At 40.2% G+C, this 26,973-nt stretch overlaps 1 long non-coding RNA gene across 1 annotated transcript; it reads left to right on the forward strand.

The window, feature by feature from the left end:
* The first annotated feature begins 6,562 nt into the window (after positions 1-6,562).
* LOC141581173 (uncharacterized) lies at positions 6,563-22,245 on the forward strand. The gene is made up of 3 exons (XR_012513703.1): positions 6,563-6,715; positions 19,964-20,152; positions 21,950-22,245. It is a non-coding gene; the product is annotated as an uncharacterized LOC141581173 (long non-coding RNA).
* Positions 22,246-26,973: the final 4,728 nt, after the last annotated feature.

Consider the following 26,973-nt stretch of genomic DNA (forward strand, 5'->3'; position numbering starts at 1 on the left):
GTAAGACTGCATAGGAAAAATATGTAGCCTTGAAATTTCCCTCTAAAGACATTACAGCGAGTTACACTGTGTTATGCTCCTCCCGATCATAGACAATGCAGTGTTTTAGTAAATATCTTTTTTATTTTACTCAACCTGACAAGAGGAAAGTGAAATCTTATTTTACTTTGGATTTTTTTTAATTGAGAGGAAGAAATTTTAAAAATATTTAGTGGCCAATTTGGTCTCTTTTGTTTTCGGTGAACTGCCTGCTCATGTCTTGGCCCATTTTTCTTTTGGGTCGTTGGTCTTTTTCCTATTGATTGTTAAAAGTAGAGAAGGTTGAAGTGGCCAAGAGGAAAAGGTTGAAGAAGGCTAGGCCTCCAGGGTACCCACCTGGCTCCTCCATTTCTGCAGAGGAACTGCAGACAGAACCCTGTAGGTTCTTTCTGAATTGAACAGCTCTTAGTTGAACTGATGTCTGCAACCTTGGCCTGTGATTTCTTTCTCCAAGAGGTTTACAGTTTCACAAGTACTGCGAGGCAGAGGGGGAAGGAAAGAAACCCCCATTTTTGGAGTCTGCACTGCTGGCCTGTGAAAGGATGGGCAGAAGCCTGCGGAGGAGCAGGGAGCTTGGTAGAAACAGTCCTTGGCAGTGGGTGAACCTCCCTGAAGCTCCGAGTCAGCTCAGACCTTGACCCCCGGGTCCCCTGGGGAAGGGATTTCAGAGTCTTCTTGCTGGGTCTTCGTGTCTACTTGCAGCCCAGGTGTCCTCTACTTGATCTACATGGTGTGGCCTTCCAGACCTGGAGTGGACCAGCCCATCTCTGGTCTACTGCACTTGGTCATTCTGGATGCAGGATGGTCATTCTTAAGGCCTACTTGGCCCAAGCTGGGCACCTTCACACATGGGCTATCACCACTGGGACCACCCCCTGCCAGCCACTCTCCTGGTCCACACCTAGTCCTAGGCCCAAGGTCCAGAGGGCCAGAGGTTGAGGAGGCTGAGGAAGCAGGGTGAGGCTGGCGCGTCCTTTTCCTCAGCAGGTAGCTGGCTCCCACCTGTTGCATTTCTCATGTCCCACAGAGAAAATTCAGGGCCTGGAAGACACATTATACCCTAAACTCAATAAGCATCTAAGAAAGTACCTTATCTCAGGGCAGAACTTGGAGCTTTTATTACATATGAAATGTCAAAGAGATGTGAGCTGTTTTATTAATGATCTTATCACAACATACAAATCATACAGTTAAAAATGACCTAAGAAGTGAAAGGGCAGAAACACATTTCAAGCATTTATTAGCATATAAGACATGCCAGGTACACACGTGACATTTGGCCCTTACCATACCTGACAGGTAGTGACCATTATTATCCCCACTTTGCAGATGGCAAAAGTGAGGCTTAGGACATTTAAGTAACATTTTTTGAATTACAGGGCTAGAAAGTGGAAAGGCAGGCATTGGAACCTAGCACTGTCTAATGCTATCACTCTATGCATCCACGTAGAGTCCCCCTGCATGAATGTAGCTGTGGCTAAAGAAGACCTTACAGACTCAGCAACTAGCTTCATGTTTCTTGATGCTTTGCAGATTCTTCTTTTCCTGAAAAACAGGCCTGTCTAGGGGTTCTAGGCAAAAACAGACCCACCTTGCCTTATTAAACAGGGCCCTTACCTTAGACCAGCTGAGCCTCTCTTTTGTCTAGTGATCAGGGCATGGAGTTTCCATAGATAGGTGATGGCTTAAACTACAGAAATCATTATTGAAGGGGGCATTAATATTATGACTCCTGATATTCAAATACATTGGGCAGTCTAGCACTTTCCTATGAAACTTTCATGACCAACGCTTTTAGATTTCACTGGTTTAATTTTTTTTTAATTTCTTGCCCACATCTCCTACCCAACTCCTTCTTTTGTGAGGGAGGCTCAAGCTTGGAATCTGGCGTCTGTGGAGCTTTGACACTGAGAGGTACTGGGGTACAGACCCAAAACTGAAATTTAGAGGGGCAGATTATTTTATTTTTCAACTGTCTTGATGGCTGAAGGTGGTAAACATGTCACTATATAACAGCTGAAAAGGAAATTGAACACAAAGAAAAAAATGACACGCCCAATAACCCACTATTTAAAATATTCAAACATTCAAAATCCATGGACTGTGGCAAGTGTTTTTTTTCCAAACTTTTTTTCCATAAAGGTTATTAATGAGAGGTCTAATTGAATTTCTTCTTTTCTTTCTTTCCTTTCCTTCCTTCCTTTCTTTCTTTCCTTTTAGTTTTAACTTGTGTTGTTCAGGTAGATGCTGACATTAAAGTACTACCTTTATTTACAACATACACTATTTCCTGGGACATTTATAGCATGAACTATGTGGAAATGAGACTATATTTCTATTGATAAAAATTACTATAGTCGGTTACCTTCTCCAAAAAATCAGCAATCTTGTAAAATTGTTTCATATCTATTTTCTCTTTGTCTCTAGAACCCAACTTTGAGAGAAGTCTTTCAAAATTTCTCAAGCCACAATGTAGTAGATGGTTTCTAAAATGCTAAAAATACCAAAATAGTATCCTGAATTTCAATGCCATCTCCTTCACTGTAAGTGCTTAAGCCATTATCATGACTGTCTTGGAGGGGGACTGGAGAGTGAGGATGAATGAAGAATGAAGCTTTTCTTTCACAGACAGTGGAACTGACCCCAATCATAATTTTCAGTTCCTAATAAGGAAAAGTCCAGCCAGTTAAAATGGCCCCAAATTAATTATTGTTGAAGCTAGCATTTTTTTGTAGAGTTGAAAACTAAAAGGGTGGTACTAATTTACAAACAGCAAGACATAGAGGAAGCTAAAACAAGCCTAACCTTCCAGGTTGGCATTGACGGGCAGGACCCAGCCACCTGCCACTTTGAACAAGACAACAGTGGCTGCCTGTGTGGGTTCCTATGTTGGAAAAGTATGCTTCCTAAAGTCCACTATTGCTCTTCTGTTATCTTAAAGGGAGCATATGTATTGGGGGGTAACCAGAAAGAAAAAGGGGAGAAAGGAAAATACAATTCTGAGTTAGAGAAAATTTGTGACTTGATATCTCCATGAATGTGAATTAGATTTCATTGCCAACTGCACCCATAATCATAGTAAATGGGAAAAAAAAAAAGGAAAATTGCAGTTTCTGGACTACTTGGATTAAAGAAATCAGCGAGTGCTCCCTGGAAGTTCTAAGAGTTGCTTCCTCAGCTCTCTTCTCTCCCCCACTTTTCCCCACACTTGTTTTCTCAGTCTTTGGCTTATTTGGAGGTAGTATTAAGAAACCCATGTCTGAAGAACATGATCTCCAAGAAAGACATTGCATTGTCCATTTGGAGACAGGCTCAGTTATGAATCCTGGCTCTCCCACTTGCGGGCTGTTTTATACGGTCAAATCACTTAATGTTTCTGAGGTTCAGGGTGTTCATCTGTGAAATAAGGACAGTACGACCCATCTTGTACTTTTCAGGGTGACTGTGAAGAAATATATAAATGCAAGCTTCTGGATATCAGTTTTTCCCCACCACTTTCTAGCTGTATCATTTCACAAAGTAACTTATATGTGCCTTATATATGAATGAATCTCCATCTTTGTAAAATGAATACTCATCTCATATAGTCAGCAATAGTAATACTTACCTCAGTTAGTCTTTTAAAGGTTAAAGGGAGATGAAACACCCCTTGAAAGTATTTGGCACATAGTAAATGCTTTAATAAATATTAGCTGTTATTATTATTAATGTTAAATAACAAGTGTAAAGTGCCCAACACTTGACTGAGAAAGTGTGTTCTATAAATGGTTACACATTAGTTTGAAACTGTAACTGTGTACATGTTGACAAATCTTCAACTATTCAAGCTAAATACACAAGTATGCATATCTCTAATTTTTTAATGTTTTATTAAAGTATAACACACATACAGCAATGTGCAGATGTCTTAAGTATAAATTTCATTATATTTAACTCTGTTTTTAGATGATTTTAAAAAGCTAGACACTTTCTCTGCTAAGTCTGTCAGTTAGAAGAAAGGAGATTAATTTATTGAATTAAAATATAGTTGTATTCAGATGTATTAGTCTGTTCTCCTGAGACTGGATAATTTACCAAGGAAAGAGGTTTAATTGCCTCACAGTTCCGCATGGCTAGGGAGGCCTCAGGGAACTTACAATCATGGCAGAAGGGGAAGCAAACACATCCTTCTTTACATGGCGGCAGGAGAGAGAAGTGCAGAGCAAAGTGGGAAAAGACCCTTATAAAACCATCAGATCTCATGATAAAACCATATAAAACAATCACATCTCATAAGAACTTAATATAGTGAGAACAGCATAGGGGAACCCCCGATAATGTAATCACCTCCCATGAGGTCCCTCCCACAACACATGGGGATTATGGGAACTATAATTCAAGATGAGATTTGGGTGGGTGCACAGCCAAACCATATCATCAGATATTAGAAAAAGGAAATGCTACATTAAATATACACATTTTAAAGCAACAAACAGTATGCATTTTATTAATGTAATTACTCCATCTTAACTACACTCCAAAGATTCCTTGGAGTCACCAGAACATTGGCAGCTGCTGCAAAGAAGAGGTGGTGACACTTTGATTAAAGTGCCTGTGAGTTTGACCTCTTTAGCACCCCTGATCTGGGATCTTAATTTTTTCCCCCTTAATTGATTACATCTTGCAGGAAGTTAAATAGCTTCTTTGAAAGTGCATGACAGACAGATATTTTGCATAAATATCTGTTTATGAAGCATAAACACCAACATCTCCAGCTTTGAAAATCCTTTATTCTGAAAGCTTTGGCTGTTTTCAACTATTACAAGCAAATGACAATTCCTCTTAGCAACTCTTCTATCTAGCAGTTGACATGTTTATTTTGACAATGATTGTAAAATTCATTCTGATTTCTAGAACACCCAAATGTGAAAAAGCAGGAGTCTTAGAATCGAGAAGACATTATTTTAATACTTTGCAACATACATTTGACCGAAAGCAATACAGGTTATCTGTGTAAAAAACATGGATGTTGTAACTGTGACTCTCTCTTTGGCTTTGTAATTTGGGAACTAAACTGTAATAAGGGCCAGAGATTTGAAGCGGGGAGTCTTAGATATTGTATCCAATGCAAATATCACTTCAAGATAACTTATCTTTCATACAATCATCACATTTTGAAGTGCCTATTCTGTGCCAGACATGTGCTATGTACATTCTCTTTTCAACTTCATAAAAAATTGTATAAAACTGGCCATATTGTTCATTTTTACAGATTAAAAAACTGGGGCTCAGAGAAATAATTGTTCCAGCTAACTCTTCCGTGTGAAGGATCTTGAATTTGAACCCAAGACTTGAATTTGACTCCAAAGCTTAGACTCTTTCAAATACAATAACTTTCTCCAGTTGTGTCATGTTAAGTATGTTTAGTGTACTCAGAACACAAAGAATGATTCCAAAGATTTGTTAGGGGCCAGAGGAGGAGGAGTGTTACACACACACACACACACACACACACACACACACACAAAAACCACAATTCATTAGGGAGTTTCCCTAATGAAAGGAAAATTCAGTGATGGCTGAAGGTTCTAAACATGTCACTATGTAACAGCTATATAAAACATAAAAACCTCACTGGTACAGACCGTTGGAGGGAGGGTTGGATTGAATTAGTAGAAAGTATGAATTTTAAACTCATTTACATAATACAGATTTTCCTAATCCCTTATGGATTTCAAAATGGATTTCCATCCATTCTCTCATTTCATGATAAAAACAACCTCTCAAACTAGGCAGAGTTGATACTATCAACCCAATTTTACAGGTAAGAAAAATAAGGGCTGAGAAAGGTAAGTGCCTTGCTTATGGTCAGAGAGCCGTTTAGTGACAAACACACACCTTCTTACTCTGCAGAGTGACCTAACAAATTCCTTCTGAATTACCACAAAATTATTGGATAAGAATGATATGGATTCTTATATTAATTATTCATATATAAGGGATTGCCTGAAGTGCTCAAAGATGTATTTCAAACATTTCCCCTGTAATCTCATTTACATCATTCTTCTGCACTACTTAGCAAGACAGGGTTTGCTAAATGGAAGGAAAATTTCTACCCAGATCCCAATCAAGTTATTATAAATTCCAAATTAATAGGGTCTAAATAAACAAGAGCTTATTATGGAGCTAAAAGCTGATAATGTTATTTGTTTCTGATATCTTTTCTCATTTGCCTCAGCCCCAACTTAAGCATTTTATCTACTGCATTTTTTCTTCCTGTTTCCTTATTAGAGAAACAGGGCAAGAGAGGCATAGAGGGAAAGAATTACTTGTATGTGAATAAAATTAATAACCTGAAATTATAGGAGGGGGTGTAGAGGCATCTTTTTGGTAATTTATCATGTTTAGTAACAGCAATTTGCAGTAACGAAATAACTAATCTTTACTTCTCCTGGGTATGTGTTGTATTTATCAGCTGTGCTTTACTTACATATTTTTTATTACTCCATTTCCTAAATTATTTAAACTTACAAGGCAACCTCTAACTTATTAATGGTAAGGCAGGCTTCAGGAATGGGAATCATGCAAATAATGATTTCATTTTTTACCCGTGTTTTTAGGGGACTGAGATATCTTTGTCATTTACTTGGGATTTACAGGGACCAAAAAGCTGCTCATCGTTCACCACTGGGGACAGGCATCCCAGCCTGAACTCCAAGGGCCCGGAGGACTCATCTCTATAAAATAAACTTTTTATAAATAGCATCTGGGTGGAAATTTGGTTTTCCTTGTGCTGGGTTTCCTTACCTTTTTAGAAGAATCCAAAGGGATTGAGATGAGTGAGAGACAAGCCAATAGCATGAAAGGCCCAGTGCCTTTTAGAGATACGTCTTCCATGATTAAAAAATAATGAATTTTTTGTTTGCCAGGTGCAAGGAATAAACACTCTTGGATTCTCTCTGTTCTGTAGTTTTCCCTCTCATCTACAAAGACGCCACAAAGGCTCCTCTGTTCCTCCCCTCAATCGCATTTCTCATTCAGACGTCCTTCCTGTTTGGGGTTCTGTTTCTTACTTCCATTTGGTTCTTTGCTTTCCTGTAGGGGCTTCTAAGTCTGTTGTTTTCAGGTTTCTCACATTTTTCTAGTTTTGAATTGTTCCTTTCTGCAGCACAACCTCTGCGTGTCGCTCCTTTTTCATTTCACTCCCTGTCTATTGTGTACCTGGTATTATTCATCGTCTTTGCTTCTATTTACTTCCCTCCTCCTAGCTCTTATTTCTTTATCTCTGGCCCCTTACTTCCGCTCCTCGATTCTCCTGTTCCCATCTCGATGCCCTTTGACCAAACATCCTCTTCCCACCCCTGCTTAAAGCAACCGAAGAAACACTCCCAACTAGAATGGAGTAGTGAGAAGAGACTGGAAAGAATAGAGAGGTGGCAGAGTGAACCTGAAGGGCGTGCGGGTCGCATTGACGACTTCCCCCTCCTCTGCTGGCCTCCTCCTCTGTCCGCGGGTGTCCTTGCAAGGGAAAGACGCGGCACAAAGGAAGGGAGAAGGAGGAAATGAAGGTGAGAGCCCAGGGCGCAGGGACTGCCAAGCTGTTCTTTAAACACTACCTCAGTGTTCGTCTTGGGAACTCTGCAGAGCAAGGTTGTATTTCAAGCCCAGGGCAACTCAGATCAGCTTCCCTGGAACTGGGATCCAGACGCTCTTGAAACGAAAACTGCAGGGCAGTATAGTCAGAACGTTTCCACTTGACCCTAAATTACTCTAAAACTACTTGTGGGAGAGTGCGAACGCCGACATCCACAACAAACATCTGACTTCTCATGGTTGCCTATGACCCGGCCTCACCCTTGGCATTTTTTAATTTTAAAAATATTTCCAGAGATGTTTATAAATAAATCACACGCTTTAGAACCTACCTTGCTGCCACTCTGATTGTACTGCAGAGGAAAAACCCGTGACAGTTCACACTGTGGAAATTTTGCTTCTCTCTCACCCTTCAGAAAAGAAAAAGAAAAAGAAAAAAAAGCCAAGCATAGTTAAGTATTTAAAAGCCAGATGAACAAGAAGCTCTCAGAAAAACGGCTTTACCAGCCCAGTCATAGTAAGAAGAACATTGTCAAATGTTCAAACAACTTGGCTTTTCTTCCTTTCCCTTCCATGCCTGGGTGGCTTCTGAAGCACCGCGCAGCCCCTGCTAGGGGACAGTGGGACCCAGGAGCGGCTCCTCTCACCTGAAGTGCTGCTGAGGAAGGATGATGACATCACTGATTCTGTTTTTCCTTCTTCAGGCAGGTGTCTGTTTGTTGATTTTGAAACTGAGTCCCAGGGAAAACACCTAGCGGTTCAAATACTTCAAAACAACAACAAGCCTGCACTTTTGTAAACGGTTTTAATTTTGACAAAAGAAGGCCTTTTGCTAGGGTGAGGTGAACAGGGAAAATTACCCCAAATTCATAGCATTATTTTCTAGCATCCGGTGTGATGGCAGCATCCCTCCCCTCCTACCCTGGCCTATTCTTTAGACCAAAGGGAGCAGAGCTGGGCCTTAGGCGTTGCCGGAGGAAGGACAACAAAGGCTCAGGCCTGAGGCTTGTGCCTGACCCTGCACTGATGGAGGGCGGGTCAGAGCAAGGCTGCACCTTCCTGCTGAGGCAGCTTCCAAGCCTCAGGCTCTGCCCACTCAGCGCTGCCGTCATGTGGGACTTCTTGGTCCACGTGGGTCCTCTCTTCAACAGTATCTGCTTATTTCTGTTTTTGTTTCCTGGCTTCCCACAGATAACAAAAGGATGAGCTAAAAACTGACTCCATATAATAGAATGATACACACACACACACAGTTGGTAATAAATTACATTCCCACAAATACACACAAAATTTTATGCACTGGGGTTCTAGTTTTAGTGCTCATTTTTCCTCTCAAAAGAAGTTTTGAAATAAAACAAAAAGAAGAAACAAAAATAAAACACTAGAAAAAAAAATTCACGGCCAGATGGGGTCCAGTAACTGGTATTCTTGAGTGCTTCTGTTTCTGTTTGTTTGGAACGTTGCTGGCTTGGAGGGCTGGTGTGAAAGGGTCACTGCCTGGTTGCTGAGCTCGGGACTCTCACCCCCTTTGAGAAGCTGTATCACTGTCTTTGTGTTACTGGGTATCAGACAGGGCTTGAGCAGCTGTGCACAGTGTTAGCCCCTGCACGGAGCCAAGCAATGGTCTAGCGTAGGATGGCATCCTCCCTGCTGGCCTGGGCAGAAGGAGGGGTTTAACTGGCTCTCTGCACTCTGCAGGAAGGGAACCACCTCCAGGCTGAGTGTTTTCAGAAAAACCCATCCCCACAATGGAGAAGCCATGAGCTCCTGTTACTTTTGTCATCACACAAACTCCCCATGCTGGAGTCAGCTGAGGTTTTATTCTCACTCCACTTAAGAACTATGACTATAGTAGATGTATTAGTTACCTAGGACTTCCCTAAGAAAGTCTCACAAAATAGGTGCATACCTATGTAATAAATAAAAATGTATTGCCTCACAGTTCTGGAGGTCAGAAGTCCAAAATGAAGATATCGTCAAGGCTGTGCTCCCTCTGAAGGCACTGGGGAGGGGCCATTGGACCCTCACTCCTAGATGCCAGCAGCCTCAGGAGCTCCTGAGCTTAGCTGCCTCCCTAAAATCCTCCATCCTCACATGGCCTGCTTCCTGCTTCTTTGTATCTTCTTCCCTCTGTGTGCATCTGTCTTTGTATCCAAATTTCCCCTTTTCATAAGGACACCAGTCATATTGGATTAGGGCCCAGGCCCACCCTAACGACCTCACTGGCACTTGGTTAAATGTGTAGAGAACCTGTTTCCAAATAAGACCACATTCTGAGGTATGGGATTTAGTACTTCAGTGTATTTTTTTACGGGGACACAATTCTGCAACTAACCATCATCTGCCTTGTCATTTAAATAGTTTCTCAACTTACAAAAAATTAACTTGTTTTGTGAATCTGCACGAGAAATATTCTGTAACTAGAGTAATGATGAATGAGATTCAAACAAATGGCGAAGAAGAACCGCTCAAGAGGTTAATAGTGGCTGAGCATTAGGAACTTCTGCTAGGCCTCTTCCCCTTGCGCATGCCTGCGCAAGCCTCTTCTGGTTTCCCCCGCAAACTGGGAATCTGATTTATACTTTAAACTGAGATTTCAGCTGGCTTAAAAATTTTTATTTTATTTTTTACAGTAATAGTTGCTCTCACCAGTAACAACAACAACTACAACAAAAAACACAACTTTTCATTAACTATGAAGGAGAGGAGATGCTGGAACATATATTAATATGTCAATAGGATAATATTGGTTGCCCAGTAGCATTCATACCTATTATTGTACAGTCATGATATAAGTGTTAAGGTGACATTTAAGGGTATTTGAGATCTTGATATGAAAAGTAATTGAAAATAATTTTTGGAATTGGATTGTCATAGCATTTTCTTAAGAATGTCAGAGCATATTAGGGTTAATGAACATCTCGGGTTCTTCTGATTTCCTAGGCAATATTCATAATGAACCTATGATTCAAGCCTCACCTTCCAGGGCTTACACATTGGTTAATTATCTTTCATTTTCATAGCATACCTTCTGCCCCCACATGTTCTCATAGCAGCCTCTACAGCTAAGAGAAATAGGTATGACGAGCAAATGAGAAAAATGAGGAGGCTCAAAGAGTGGAGCGACCTCACAGGTGGTCCCTGGGAGTGCCAGGGGCTGCTTCTCCAGCCCATGCTTCCTGTCATTTCATCTGGCTGCTGGCTCCTCTGACCAATCCATGGTGCTCTAAAAGGTGCTGATTTCATTTACAGGTTAGGCTAGTTTTCAGCGTCCTGTTTGAACATTCTGTTTCTGATTTTTATTTTCCAGTTTTTCTAGTTGGGTAAGACTCAGGTAAGTAAACTGGATCCTAGGAGGGATTTCTCACCTACCCCACTCTGAACTATAAAGGCTTCCCTGCAGGTGGGATTTAAAAGGGAAATGAGTGATAGTTAAGCCCGGAAGAGCCAGGTGAGAGATGGCGACCAACCCTTGTTTTTGCATAGTGGGAGCGCTTCATGCAAACGGGAGCGGGTGCAGGAGGGCTGGATAGTCTTTCTTCTCTGAGTTTTCCTCCCAGTCAGAAAAATTTTTGTTTTCCTTTCGATAATTTACTATCAGTGTACAAAATTAGCTCAGTCATGTTTTTTTAATTAAAGAGGGTTTCGCCATGTTGCACAGTCTGGTCTCAAACTCCTGAGCTCAAGGGATATGCCTGCCTTGGCCTCCCAAAGTGCTGGGATTACAGGCATGAGCCACAGTGCCTGGCCCACTATACAAAATTAGAGTACAAGGAAAGTAAATGTTACTGCAATCTCAAAACTTTTCTACCTCTATCTGAGGGTCAGCCACATTGGTAGTTCAGACATATCCTTTCAGGCTTTTTTGTTGTTGTTGTTTTCTGTTGTTTTGCTTCATTTTGTTTTGTTTTGAGACAGTCTTGCTCTGTCACCCAGGCTGGAGAGCAGTGGTGTGATCTCAGCTCACCATAACCTCCACCTCCTGGATCCAAGCGGTTCTCACGCCTCAGCCTCTGAATAGCTGGAATTACAAGCACACGCCACCATGCCAGACTAAGACTCAGGTAGGTAAAGACTCAGGTAAGTAAACTGGATACTTGGAGAGATTTTTCACCTATCCCACTCTGAACTATAAAGGCTTCCCTGCAGGTGGGATTTAAAAGGGAAATGAGTGAGAGGAAGCCTGGAAGAGCCAAGTGAGAGATGGAGCTAACCCCTTTTGTATTTTCAGTAGAGACAGAGTTTACCATGTTAGCAAGCGGGTCTCAAACTTCTGACCTCAAGTGATCCACCCGCCTTGGCCTCCCAAAGTGCTGGGATCATAGGCGTGAGCCACTGTGTCCAGCCCTTCCAGGCTTTTTAGTACAAACACTATATTGTTCTGCGTCTATATTTATATATAAATTAAATCATTAACATGATGAAATGTCATAATCTGGTCATTCTGCACCAGCTCTTTTTCTTCTTATATGATAGATATTTTTCCATGTCAACTAGCTACAAAGATGTAACTTATTTTTCTCTTTTATAAAAGCACATTTCATGTTTTAAAATAAAGCAGCCCTTGCACAGAATCAAATCATACAGAAAGGTATAAAATGAAAAGTAAAAGTCTTCCATCATTTACTTCTAGTTCTTTTCTTGAAGTAACCACTGTGACTCCTGTAATAGTTTCTCATATGTCCTTCCAGAAAATATAATTGCTAGTATCTCTGAATATGTACATATGGATAACTTTCATTCTGCTCTGTTGCTCAATTTATGTAATACATCTTAAAATCTTAAAGAATCAAGACATATTTAATTCTTTTTAACAGATGTGTAGTATTCCCTTACATGACTACACCATTATTTAACCAGTTCTCTATTAATGGACATTTAAGTTATCTTAAACTTTTGTACTAGAACAAACATCCTTTTACATGAATCTTTAGATACAGAATAAAACACTGGTGTTCATTCCTCCATATTCTCATCAGCCGTGGGCACAAGCATTTTATTTGTGTTGTACAAAAACCTTTGCCAATTTGATAGGTAATACTTTTCTTTAACTTTCATTTGTTTGCTAATTAAGAAATCTCTTTTATATGATTGTTGCCCTGAATTCCCTGTTCATGACTTTTGCCTGTGTTTACTGCAATGTTTATCTTTTTCTTACTGATTTATAGAAAAAGGTTTGCATTCTTATGTGAGAACATGAACACAGAACTCCAGTTCTGTATCTAAGATTTTAAAACGCAACTACTTTTTACATTTTCATAATTCTTTAATAAGTTCCACAGAGACCAGGCTAAAGTTTACATTTGTTAAAGCAAATTTTCCTAGTGAAGTGTAAATCATGTAAAAACTTGATAAAAGAAAGATGCAGGAGAAAAGAATAGCTTGTTTTCTAGTGTCCCTTGCCATCTGAGGAGCACTTTTAGGGAGATGGTCAATTTGCTAAGGAAATCATTCTTATCTATTTAATATACATTCCTCATTAGCAATTCTGTTATCCAACTTTAAACTTAAGCTAGACCTAAGTAAAAGTAATCAAAATTGTGTTTTTGTAATTCCAAATGACTCTCACTCATTCTGACTGCTTCCTCCTCAGTTCAAATTACTGAAGTTTTCTCATAATACTTAAAAACAAGCCCATTTACAGAACCATGACATCATGATGATCAAGACTGCATTCATTTTCTCCTTCACACATTTTCCTACCAGATGAGTGGCTTCCTTGTTTAAACATGGAATTCACTGATCATGAAATGGATTTCATCCAGACACAAAATATGAAAAAATGAACTCATGGGAAATGACCCTTGAAATTCACACCACCCTCAAGGCTTGAAAGAATTTTCTATTTCATCAACTTTAGATGAGCCATAATAATAAAACATAAAATGCTATACAAAGATTAGAAAATCAGAAGTCACATACCTCATAGTTCTTCCCAAGTCTTATTTTTCTTAAGCTAACTCGTTCTCAACACTTACAGCCAGTCCAGCCAGCCTCTATTCTCTGTGCTTCCAGAACACTCTGTGCATGCCTCTTTTATCACTTACTATACAATTTTGGAATTATATGGGATGTATTTTCTTCCCAGCTTGATTGCTAGCTCCTCAGGTCAAAGACCACATCTTGTTCATCTTTGTAAACCTGCTAGATCTCACAATACCTGGTGCTTAGTGGGCTCTCAGTAATTACTTGTTGTGTTATTGCTACTATTTTGAACTATACAGAGAATCATTTGGACCCCATTTTTGCTCACCTGTGACAAAGATGGCTGATTGCCACTTAGCCACCACTGCCTTTTCTCCCCCTTCTCCATCTTGCTGGTAGAGCCTTGATTTTGTTTGAAGGCCATGTGCTCAGGAAAGGACTCCCCTTGCCAGGCTGGAGTGGAGACCTGAAGGGTGATTAGTCCAGGCAGACTTGGCAGATTCATGCCCTTGGCCTGTGGCCCAATCTTAGCCAAGGAGGTCTTAGTGTAAGCCACCTGGGGAGCTTTGGGAAAAGGCTTTTCTTATAGTAGAGAGAGACTCGTAGGTGGAGACTCTCTGTTTTCACTGGGCATTGTTGTATTACATGGTATATCTGGAACTGTTGCAGACAGACATCTTGCCACATGAGTGGAGCACATCCCCAACCTACTAAAGACTGTAGAGAGAGCCTTGGTTGTTTGCTTGAGCTGGAGCCACTCTTCCTGAGACTTTCATTTTGGGAGATAATTAATTCCTAGTTGAATCCTATATACTTTAATGAAGATAGGGGAAACTAGAGAACATTCAGGAGTCCTCTACTAAGAGGAACAGAATGAAACTAAAAGGTTAAAAGGAATCAGAGATTGCCAGGCGCAGTGGTTCACGCTTGTCGTCCCAGCACTTTGGGAGGCCGAACAGGGAGGATCATTTGAGTCCAGGTGTTGGATAATAGCCTGGGTAACATAGCTAGACTCCATCTTTACCAAAAAAATTGGTGCAGAGTCAGAAAAGCACCATCAATCTTAACGCCACTGTTTTAGCGCAGTGGGTTGCTCAGATTTTGGCGCTGAGAATCAATAAGGTGGACGTCCACTCAGAAACCCAATTACAAAGACGGTAATTATAAAGACCAAAGATGGATAAATCTACAACGAAGGGAAGAAAACAGCCAAAAAAGGCCGAGAATACCCAAGATCCGAACGCCTCTCTCTCAGCAGGGGATCCCAGTTCCTCATCAGCAACAGAACAAGGCTTGATGGAGAACGAGTGTGCTCCAATTACAGAAGCAGGCTTCAAAATGTGGATAATGAGAAACTTCTGTGAATTAAAAGAACTTGTTCTAACCCAATCCAAAGAAATTAAGAACTTTGAAAAAAGGTTTGACGAAATGTTAACAAGAATACACAATTTAGAGAGGAATATAAGTGAATTGATGGAGCTGAAAAACACAATACGAGAACTTCGTGAAGTATGCACAAGTTTTAACAGCCGAATTGATCAAGCAGAAGAAAGGATATCAGAGGCTGAAGACCAACTCAATGAAACAAAACGAGAAGACAAGATTAGAGAAAAAAAGGATAAAAAGGAACGAGCAAAGTCTCCAAGAAATATGGGACTGTGTGAAAAGACCTAATCTATGCTTGATAGGTGTACCTGAATGTGATGAAGAGAATGAATCCAAACTGGAAAATACGTTTCAGGATATTATTCAGGAAAATTTTCCCAACCTAGCAAGGCAGGATAATATTCAACTCCAGGTAATACAGAGAACACCACAAAGATATTCCTCAAGAAGAGCAACTCCAAGACACATAATCATCAGATTCACCAGGGTTGAAATGAAGGAGAAAATACTAAGGGCAGCCAGAGAGGAAGGTCAGGTTACCCACAAAGGGAAGCCTATCAGACTTACAGCAGATCTCTCAGCAGAAACCTTACAAGCCAGAAGAGAGTGGGGGCCAATATTCAACATCCTTAAAGAAAAGAACTTTCAACCAAGAATTTCACATCCAGCCAAACTAAGCTTCATAAGTGAAGGAAAAATAAAGTTTTTTGTGAACAAGCAAGCACTCAGAGATTTCATCAGCACCAGGCCTGCTTTACAAGAGCTTCTGGAAGAACCACTACACATAGAAAGGAACAAACAGTATCAGCCTTTCTAAAAAATACCAAAAAGTAAAGAACATCAATATAATGAAGAATTTACATCAACTAATGGGCAAAACAGCCAGCTAATATTAAATGGCAGTATTAAACTCACATATATCATTATTAATTCTAAATTTAAATTGACTAAATCCCCCAATCCAAAGACAGACAGGCAATTTGGATAAAAAACTAAAACCCATTGGTATGCTGCATCCAGACTCATCTCACATTCAAGGATACATAAAAACTCAAAACAAAGGGATAGAGAAAGATTTACCAACCAAACAGGGAGCAAAAAAAAAATAAATAAAAAGCATAAGTTACAATTTTTGCCTCTGATAAAATAGTCATTAAAGCAATAAAGATCAAAAGAAGCAAAGAAGGACATTATATAATGGTAAAAGGATCAATGCAACAACAAAAAGAGCTAAAGATCCTAAATATATACGCACCCAATACAGAAATACCCTGACATGCAAGACTAATAAAGAGACTTAGACTCCCACACAGTAATAGTGGGAGACTTCAACATTAACATTAGACAGATCAATGAGACAGAAAATTAACAACAATATCCAGGACTTGAACTCAGATCTGGAACAAGTAAACTTAATTAACATTTATAGAACTCTCCACTTTAAATACACAAAATGCACACTCTTATAAGTACCACATCATATCAACTTAGAAGTTTGAACGAAATGTTGGTTGGCTCCTTGTTTGTTTCTCTTCCGTCATTTTCTTTCATGTCTCCATTATTAAGCACAATTATAGGCATACCCATATTTAGACTGCATTCTAGCCCGGGCAATAAAGCAATACCCCCCATTCTCTCTCCCTCTTCCTCCTTCTCTTTCTTCCTCTTCTTTATTCTTTTTCTTATTCTTTTTTTCTTTCTCTCTTAAAAAAAAAAACAGATGAATAACAGAAAAGGCAATAAAACTACCTCGAACATGGAAAGGTATGCATCCTCATTAGAACATGGGAAAATGCAATTAAGACAAACAGGAAAAAAATATTTTTTAATAAATAAAAAAATTAGTTTGGCCTGATGGCGTGTGTCTGTAGTACTAGCTATTCAGGAGGCTGAGGTGGGAGGATTGCTTGAACTGGGGAGATGGAGGCATCAGTATTCTTACGGTTTATCTAAAGTTGATGAAATAGAAAATCATGCCACTACACTCAGTTTGGGTAACAGAAGGAGACCCTGTCTCCAAAAAAAAAAAAAAAAAAAAAGGATCAGAAGGTTTACCTTATGGCAGAGAAGTCTATGAAAGAACTTGGTTGCTGTTTCCAAGTTCCTGGAGCGTTTTATGGGAGGGGTGTCAAACTGTTATTCTCCAAGACTTCTGAAGATCTAGTGAAAGAGGAAATGGAATTAAAGCAGGAAAGACTCTGGCTGGATTCAAGGGAGAATTTGCCTGTAAGAATGATCAAATACTGACATGGGCTACTTCCATACTGTCCCTTTGGAAGAAGACAAGAATGGGCAAGTATGAGCCTTTGAGCAGTTTATTATTCACCTACTAATGGCAATAGGAATAACCAAATGACTACCTGAAGTTTGTAATCTTATGTTCATCTGGAGAACAGAAGCTACTGAAACTAAGTAGATGAGGAATCAGCTACAGGCTTCCAAAAGTATCCATTAGCTGAAAAGTTTGATCTGACAAAGCTGGAAATACCTGTTTTAGCTCTATCAGGCCAAAATGTCAACCCAACATCCAGCTTATAATTTACATTAAACACACACTACTTAATCAGAGCTTTGTCATTAGTCACATGCCCAGAACAAGGACATTGCATGAGAAATGTAGCCTCAGGGAAGGTGGCTGATTATGTCTGGGGTGCTTATTAGTAGGGCTGATCCTAATCTGAATCCACTTCTCCATGGAAGAATGTAAAAATGAGTATTGGATATGGTCAGTCTCTCTGACATGTAAAAACTCTAAACACAGTATTCAAGTCAGCGAGTAGCCCGGTGTGGAGCAGCTCTGCTTCCCGGCCACTGATCCCTGTGTCCAAGACCAGTATTAAAGGAACTACTCAAAGAAATGCTACTGGAAGTCGATTTTACTAGCTGTGAAATTATGGCACTGGATCATCATTATTCTGAGTGACAACTACCTCTCACCTTACAACCAAATTTTTTTCTTTTTAATTTATGTTACAACCAATTTTATATAAAAGCTATTATTAGCAAGACTTTCTCATTAAACCCAGAGGCTAATGTAAATACAATAACAGCATCTTAACATCTTTGAAAAGTTCCATTCTTGTTGATTTGATTTGACACCACTTCATTTGACTGAGATTGCCCCGGGACATTTCTTTTCCTTCAAAAACTTGTAGGAGAAATCTTAAAATGCAGCCCCTGTGTATTGAAATGTAGCACTCTTTCACAAATCAGCAAGTCCTCTTTCAGCCACACCAAGCACGTTTCTATCTCAGCGTTTACTGAACAGCATGAGCTGGCCCCCTCCAGTCCCCTGCTCCTCTTCTTTTGCATGGATTCTCTAGCTCCTGTCCTCTTTTTTTCTTTTGCCTTGTTTTGGAGAATCCCACCACGCCCCACCTGATTCTCTGCAGCACAGGACACAGGCTCCCTGCCCTGACAGCACTGAGAGCCTTGAAACACCTCTGCACATCAGAGGCATTCAAAAGACCTCCACATCGATGAGCAACCTTAGGGAAGCAGAATCTGGGGTCGCAAGATGTCCGTCCCTTTCCTTTACAACCCATTCCCCCTACTTGCTTCGAGGCTTGCAGTGGGCAGTGAGGAAGCCTGTGGATTCAGGTGGTGCCAGCAAGGCTGTGTTATTTGGGTCCTCATTCCTTCCCTTAGCTCCTGAGGTCAAAGCATAGAACAACCCTGTAAGTAGGACGCTGGCTCCTCAAGTCTTGGCTTAGAAGTCACCCAGACTTCATAACAAACCCTGTGCTGCCACCTAATACCAGTGTGTCTTTGAGCAAGGTATTTCATCTCTAAGAGCCTGTTTCCTATAAAACACAGGTAAAAAATATCCACTTCCCACATTGTTATAAGGATTAAATGGCAGACATAAAGAAAGCATTTATATATTACTCAGTATCACTGTAGAGAAGCAAATGCCCCCCTTTTATAGCAATAATTGACTTCTAAATACCTGCATTCAGAAAATAGCAATAGAGTATTTGCCACCTGCACCCAAGTTATTTCCTTTAAAAGCACCTAAGACCTGGCGAAATAGCTGCAGAGCCAAAGGCCTTCACCCTGGGGTGACTGGAGAACAGGCTGCCTTTTCCTAGAGTGACAGAGGCTCAGCAACATTGCATGTAGCACACTCCTTCCTGGGATACCAGGAAGGGTAATGAGATAACATCTAGATGGAAAGTGCTGAATGTGCTAAATATTACCAGGTTGGAATTGCTGGAGCAAGCTCTCCTTTGTTGAGCACACGTGGCTCTGAGAGAGAAGGGATAGCAGGTGAGGTGTAATTTAAGCGAGTCAAACACACCCTCTCCCCGGGCACGCCTCAGCTTTTCAGCAATATTGAGAGCCCCAGAAAAGGAAAGAGCTTAACGTCCCTACTCTTCTGCATGCAGTTCAACTGGTTCAATTCCTGGATTTAGAATGCTATCCTGCCACGTTTCTGCAGAGTATCTTAGAGGCCACTGACTACACAGCTGTGAGGGACCTGCTCACCAACCTTGTGACCTGGGGTAGACTGGGGCACCTGGCTGAGTCTTGGTTTCCTTGCCTGGGAAAGAGAGATGACAGCTGCTACCTATTTCACACAGTTGTGAGGCTACAAAGCAAAAGTGCTTTGAAAATTGCATTGCATATTAATGTGATCTATTAGATGCCACTTTCTATTCCCTCGTGTCTTATCTGACCGTAACTGATGTTAAAAAATAAAAGTTTCTGACTCTGCTTGCATGCTACCAACAATGTATGGTACACCGCAAAGTCTAGCTGAATTTCCACAAGGCTGAATTACGGATTAGGTGCAATGAGGAAAGGTGGTACTGTTGGTTCTATTCTTAAGGACCAGCTTGTCCATGGCCCAGTGCTTGAAGTTCGTGTATCCATTAAGCCACGATGTTATATAGAAATAGTATTAGCTTTGATTTATGTAGCACTTGGAATTACACGTCCACATGTATTATCCCAGTGCCATTTAATGTCTATCTCTGGGTCTCTGTTTCTCCTAGATTAATCTTTTCGGATAACAGCTTTTCTCCTTGCTGTTTTCCAGCACACTGTCCCTGGAAGAGGCAAAAGCCCAGGGCTTCAAGGAGTTAGGGATTCAAGAAACCAAAGCATGACCTCAAGAGATTTGCCAGAGAGGTGGCCTCAGTGGCAGCAGTCATTGGAGAAAGGAAGACAGCTGCCCAGCCAGTCTGATGGACCATACACAGACAGCCCTGTTCACAGGGAGACAAGTGTCTCTCCACGACCCACAGCCACCACAGCGGCTTCAGGAAAGGCTCCCACATTCCCAGAGCCTCTGCTGCAGCTCGCTGACAAATCAGCCCCTCAATAATCTTATTGTATGTTTTCAAAATAATTCTCAGTAATGCCCCAAGAATGTCTGAACTTCTGTGTGAACTCTCTAGTTTGCATATTTTTCAGCTTATTAGTGGGAATTCTGATAGACAAGGCCCATGACCTTGCTTTTCCATGGACCTCTTGGCCAGGGTGCAAGGGCAGCCTCTCCTGCGGGTGAACTTGCAGTGCCCTCCTGTCTTGTTCTGATTCTCTCTCACACTGCTTCCAGCCTCTTTATTCCCTTGCCCTCTTCATAGCCAGCATTAAAAAATAAATCACTTGGCTTTGATGATAGGTTACTCATTAGAGAAGGCTACAAGATTCAGGTTCTGAATTTTCGTGAAGCAAGATTCTGGAAAAAGAAGGAGAGAGCAGAGATAGTGCTGCCTTTGATGACCTGTTTACCCCAAACCTAGCGCCGCTGGGAAGAGAGCACTCAGCTTCTGATTTCAGGATGACTGCACTCAACAGCAGTTCTAATACAGCTTGTCATTCATAAATCCCTGAGACATCACAGGCCCAGCCAGATGTGATGTGGCCTGGCCTAACCCTTCAGTGCAATGCAAGGGAGGGTGGAAGTTAAACCTTAATTAAAAACATTATCTGATACTGCAAAACTACGGTTTAAAAAATGCTTTGAATGGGCTTATTTGGGAGTGTATTCAAGTGTATGGACACACAGATTCCAGAGACACTGTTATCCTGTTTTCTTAGATGCAGCTAATTATGTAGAATCACACAGAAGATAAATATCAAACTTCAGAGCTATAGGATAAGCTTCTCTCCAATACCTCCACCCAGGCTTTACCTATAGATAGTGTGATATATTTTGATTCCACATGCCAAGTATTTGTGGATTTCCAGTTACGTGTAAAATAACCTCAGAGTTAGGGTCCCGCAACAAAGACAAGGGACCACACTGGTAAACATATTTTAAATAGTTCCCAATTTTTTGCTTAAGTCATCCAGTCACTTCTATATTTATTCTTTTTTTCCCCAAGAAACCTTCCCTGATTACTATCAAAGTTGAATCTTTTATCTGAAACTCCTATTAGATCTATGTAAGATCTTATAAACTCTTGGTTTCTCTTTTATACTTTTCATTTGTCTCTCTGTTCAACCTTATGAATAATTTTTAATGAGTTTTTTCCTTTTTTTAAGAGACAAGGTCTCACTCTGTCGCCCAAGCTAGAGTGCAGCAGCCTAATCATAGCTCACTGTATCCTTGAACTCCTGGGCTCAAGGAATCTTCCTGCCTCAACCTTCTAAGTAGGTGGGACTACAGGTGTGCATCACCATATCTGGCTAATTTTTTTTTTTTTTTAATCCTCTCTAGAGACCAGGCCTTTCTTGTTACCCAGGCTGGTCTCGAACTCCCGGCTTCAAGCAATCCTCACACCTCAGTCTCCCAAAGTACTCAGCTTACAGGCATGAGACATGAGCCACCACACCTGACTACTACTACTTCTCTTTTTTCTTCCTCTTATTATTCTTTTTGACTGGGCCTACTCTGTTTAACCAGTCTATTAGAATTTTTATTTCAATTACATTTTTAAAATTTTTATAAATTCTATTTGTTTTGAAATTTGTAAGATTACTACTTTTAGTCCTTTCTCCTTATAGAATTTTAATCTCCTCTATTATTACTTTTTGCCAATTAAAAGTATATATTTCATTCAGGACATAAGCACAGGTAAAGATTTCATGCAGAAAACATCAAAAGCAATTGAAGCAAAGCAAAAAAATCGACAAATATAATTTAATTAAACTAAAGAGCTTCTGCACAGGAAAAGAAATTATCATCAGAGTGAAGAGACAACCTATAGAATGGGAGAACACTTCTGCAATCGATTTGTCTGACAAAATTCTAATATCCAGAATCTACAAGGAACTTAAACAAATTTACAAGAAAAAAACAAAATACTAAATTAAAAAGCGTGCAAAAAACATGAACAGACACTTCTCAAAAGAAGATATTTATGTGTCCAACAAACATGATGAGAAAAAGCTCAACATCACTGATTAGAGAAATACAAATCAAAACCATGAGATACCATCTCAGACCAGTCAGAACGGCAGCTATTAAAAAGTCAAGAGGCCATGTGCAGTGGCTCATGTCTGTAATCCCAACACTTTGGGAGACCGAGGCAGGTGGATCACTTAAAGTTGGGGGTTCAAAACCAGCCTGGCCAACATGGTGACATCCTGTCTCTACTAAAAATACAAAAATAAGCTGTGCATGGTGGTGCATGCCTGTAGTCCCAGCTACTTGGGAGGCTGAGGCAAGAGAATCGCTTGAACTCAGGGGGCAAAGGTTGCAGTGAATAGAGATTGTGCCACTACACTCCAGCCCAGGTGGCAAAGTGAAACTCTGTCTCTGTAACTAACTAAATAAATAAATCAATAAATCAGTCAAGAAACAACAGATGCTGGCAAGGCTATGGAGAAATGAGAACACTTTATATACTGTTGGTGCAAATATACATTAGTTCAACCATTGTGGAAGACAGTGTGGTAATTCCTCAAAGACCTAGAACCAGAAATACCATTTGACCCAGCAATCCCATTACTAGGAATATAGCCAAAGGAACAGAAATAATTCTATTAAAAGATACATGCATGGGTGTGTTCACTGCAGCACTATTTACAATAGCAAAGACATGGAACCAACCCAAATGCCCATCATGATAGACTAGATAAAGAAAATGTGATACATATACACCATGGAATACTATGCAGCCATAAAAAGGAATGAGATCATGTCCTTTGCAGGGACATGGATGAAGCTGGAAGTCATTATCCTCAGCAAACTAACACAGGAACAAAAAAAAAAACAAGCACTGCATTTCTCACTTATAAGTGGGAGTTGAACAACAAGAACACATGGACACAGGGAGGGGAACAACACACACTGTGGCCTGTGGAGGTGGGGCGCAGGGGGAAGGGAGAGCATCAGGATAAATAGTTAATACATGTGGGGCTTAATACATAGGTTATGAATTGATAGGTGCAGCAACCCACCATGGCACACATTTACCTGTGTAACAAGCCTGCACATCCTGCTTATGTATTCTGGAACTTAAAATCAAAAAATAAAATAACGTGGCCAGGTGCAGTGGCTTATGCCTGTAATCCCAGCACTTTGAGAGGCCGAGATGGGCAGATCATGAAATCAGGAGTTCAAAACCAGCCTGACCAACATGATGAAACCCTGTCCCTACTAAAAATACAAAAATTAGCTGGGCGTGGTGGCTCCCACTTGTAATACCAGCTACTCAGGAGGCTGAGACAGGAGAATCGCTTGAACCCGGGAGGCAGAGGTTGTAGTGAGCCAAGATGGCACCACTGCACTCCAGCCTGGGCAACAGAGCAAGATTCCATCATAAATAAATAAATAAAATAACGTGATTATGAGAAAAACTCACGTATTTTATGTGTGATGGTAGTTACAATATCTAATGTTTTTCTGGGTTTGATCCTTCTATTTGGTTTCTTGGCTGTCACCCACGATGTCTTGATTACTATGTGTCTTATGAGTTTTGAAGGTCAAACCGTAACTTTTGGTTCTCAATTGTGGGAATTTTTTGAGGCCTGATGTGGGAGGTGGGTTCCTCTAGAGAAGACTGTGTTTGTTTCTGCCATGTACCTGAAAGCAACTAACACTTGAAACTGGCTTAAAATAAGCATTTCAGCGTGAGGGTTTTTTGGTCCTCATAGATAGTATGCATCTTGGACCTCAAGCCCCTGTGCAGGTTTGCTTGTGGTTACACATTTTCAGGGAAGATTTTTTTTCCTTTCCACTCAGCCCAATGATCAAGAAAAGCAAATTTCCTTGCTATCTCTATCTGCGGAGTGGGCTTATATCCCATTCACCCTCACACTGAAGGTGCTTCTCTTTGGGGTCCTAGCTTTACATGCAGATTTCATATTAGACTTCACCTTGGTTGGCCCCTGGGCTTGTTTTCCTGTCCCTTTCACCCCATGCTGACATCAAAACCTAAGATCATTGTCAGCAAGGATCTACAGATGCCACCATGGAAAAGGTTACATTCAGGTAAGGACTGTCACCTTTCAGGATTCCTGCTTTCATTTTATTTGCCTCTGACATTTTTTAGTCTTCTATCAGCTCAATGGTACATTCAAAATTTTTTTTGTTTTTGAAACAGGATCTCACTCCATTGCCCAGGCTGGAGTGCAGTGGCACTATCTCGGCTCACTGCAACCTCTGCCTCCCAGTTTCAAGCAATTCCCCAGCCTCAGTCTCCTGAGAAACTGAGATTACAGGCATCTGCCACCACGCCGGCTAATTTTTGTAATTTTAGTAGAGATGAAGTTTCACCATGTTGGCCAGGCTGGTTTCAAACTCCTGACCTCAAGTGATCCACCCACCTCAGCCTCCCAAAGTGTTGGTATTACAAGCATGAGCAACCATGCCCAGCCTGAAAATAAGTTTTCATTCTGACATTTTATTTAGCATTTTTAGTTGTTTGCAGTGGAGGTCTGTTCCGAGTATCAATTGCCATACTGATGTAAAGAGGAGTCCTATTGTATTACTTGTTGTTTGAAGTGTTTCATATTTTTAAAAATAACAATTCTAAGAAGAACTCTGGAAGAAAACAAAAAACAAAGAACATTAAGTTAGGATGGTGAGATTATTGGTGAGTATTCCTTGCCCCCATTTTTCTGTACTATACATGGAAAAAATTTAATGTTGGTAACCAAAGGTGTCTTTAGGATCACATCTTAAATAATAGTTCATTTCCATAAAGTGTCAAGTAATTTTTAGCTTATCTCAACCAAGTAAATCTAGAAAGGAAATATAGATTGAAAAATACCCCAAAGTGGGTAACATTGAGTTATAAATGCAGTAAAGCCACTACTCAAGTGTAGTAAAAGCACTACCCAACTTGAAAATATATAAAATATCTTATGTAGAACTTGATCTGAAAGAGCTGGATACCTACTTTCTTCTTATAAAGGCAGTAAATGATGTTTCCAGTATAAACATCTCAGGAAGATTGAACTTTAATATTTGCTCATTAAATTACATGATTCTTTAACACTCTTTTCGAATCTCTTAAAATACATAAAACTGACTTTTGAGTGTTTGTAAGTAAATATTTCAAGTTCATATCACATTGAGTACAGCCTATCAGTCTCCTGAATATTTGTGGTTGAGCAAACGTGATGGTACCCAACCCTACCAACAGCTCCCAGTGAAAACCACACACTGAATGTTTTATGGTACTTGATCATACCACTCCTGACCTCATTATTTCACATTCGCTAGTGGAAGATGATCAAATTTTCAAATTATTGCCAATCTGGTAGGCAAAAGAATGATTATCTCATTATGATTCGTTTTTACCTTACCCATTTAACAGCAGGATAATATTTCATTGCATGAGAGAAAAATAATGTTTTCACAATTAGATTCCATATTTTACTATATGTTGCCAGATTGCCTTAAGAAAAGTCTACCATGCTCTTCTCTGTGATGCTACAAAGCCTACCTTCTGGACAGGCACAAGTTCTCATATTAAAGTTCCAGGCCAGGCGTGGCGGCTCATGCCCGTAATCCCAGTACTTTGGGAGGCCAAGGCAGGTGGATCATGAGGTCGGGAGATTGAGACCATCCTGGCCAACATGGTGAAATCCTGTCTTTACTAAAAATACAGAAATTAGCTGGCTGTGGTGGTGTGTGCCTATAATCCCAGCTACTCGGGAGGCTGAGACATGAGAATGGCTTGAACTCAGGAGGCGGAGTTTGCAGTGAGCTGAGATCACGCCACTGCACTCCAGCCTGGAGACAGGGTGAGACTCTGTCTCAAAAAAAAAAAAAAGTTCTATAAACATCTAAATTCCTAGATTACATTTCTAAAATGATTTTAGTTTATATTTTATAGTTTTACATTGTATTAATTGTAAATTAAAGTCCTACTGCCTACTAGCTATAGATGTACCTTGCTTTTAGGAAAAAAAATAAATAAATAAGAACCCAAACTTACAAAACAAATAAGTGAGGGAGTAACTATTTGCATTACAAAGTTATTATTTGCTTTACAAAATGGAACCAATTGAAATTGAAAGCACCTTGAGAATTATCTGAAATATGACCAGATTTGCAAAATTCAATTTACACATAACTCTTCCAGAATAAATCAAGCACATAAAGTGAGGTATATCTAGTTAAACATGATTTTATGAATCTGAAGAGGTCGATTTAATCTGCTGCTACTTTTTTGAGAGGCAAATTATGCGCAATATAAGGAATCCATGAAGGATTAACACAACTGTAGTTATGTGATTTTTTTTTCTCAAAAAGTCTTGTTTTTAAAATTATTATTATTAAAGCCTGTGCTTCAAAAGCAGAAAGAATATCCATTTCTCTGCCCTTGCTTTTCAGGCTTTCCACTGCATGCCAGCCAACAGGGTGGCATATGGCACATAACATGCATAGTCAACCTCCCACCAGCATATTTGCAGAACCAACAGTACATATTGAACTAAACCACACCTCCTGTAAAAGACTTGTAATCATCCTTTACTCTTTGGTGTAGAAGAATGGTGGTAGGTGGGGGTGGAGGGAGAGCTGAAGGGAATAGAAATCTAGCATTACAGAAGGGGGTGGCCTTCTTATTCATTGGCTCTAATTCCCTCGCCAGACACACAAAATGACAATGCTGTAGGGCTTAGAAAAATTGGGGCAACTCTGGG

Source organism: Saimiri boliviensis, chromosome 1 (genome assembly GCF_048565385.1).
Source record: "Saimiri boliviensis isolate mSaiBol1 chromosome 1, mSaiBol1.pri, whole genome shotgun sequence".
Classification (NCBI taxonomy): Eukaryota; Metazoa; Chordata; class Mammalia; order Primates; family Cebidae; genus Saimiri; species Saimiri boliviensis.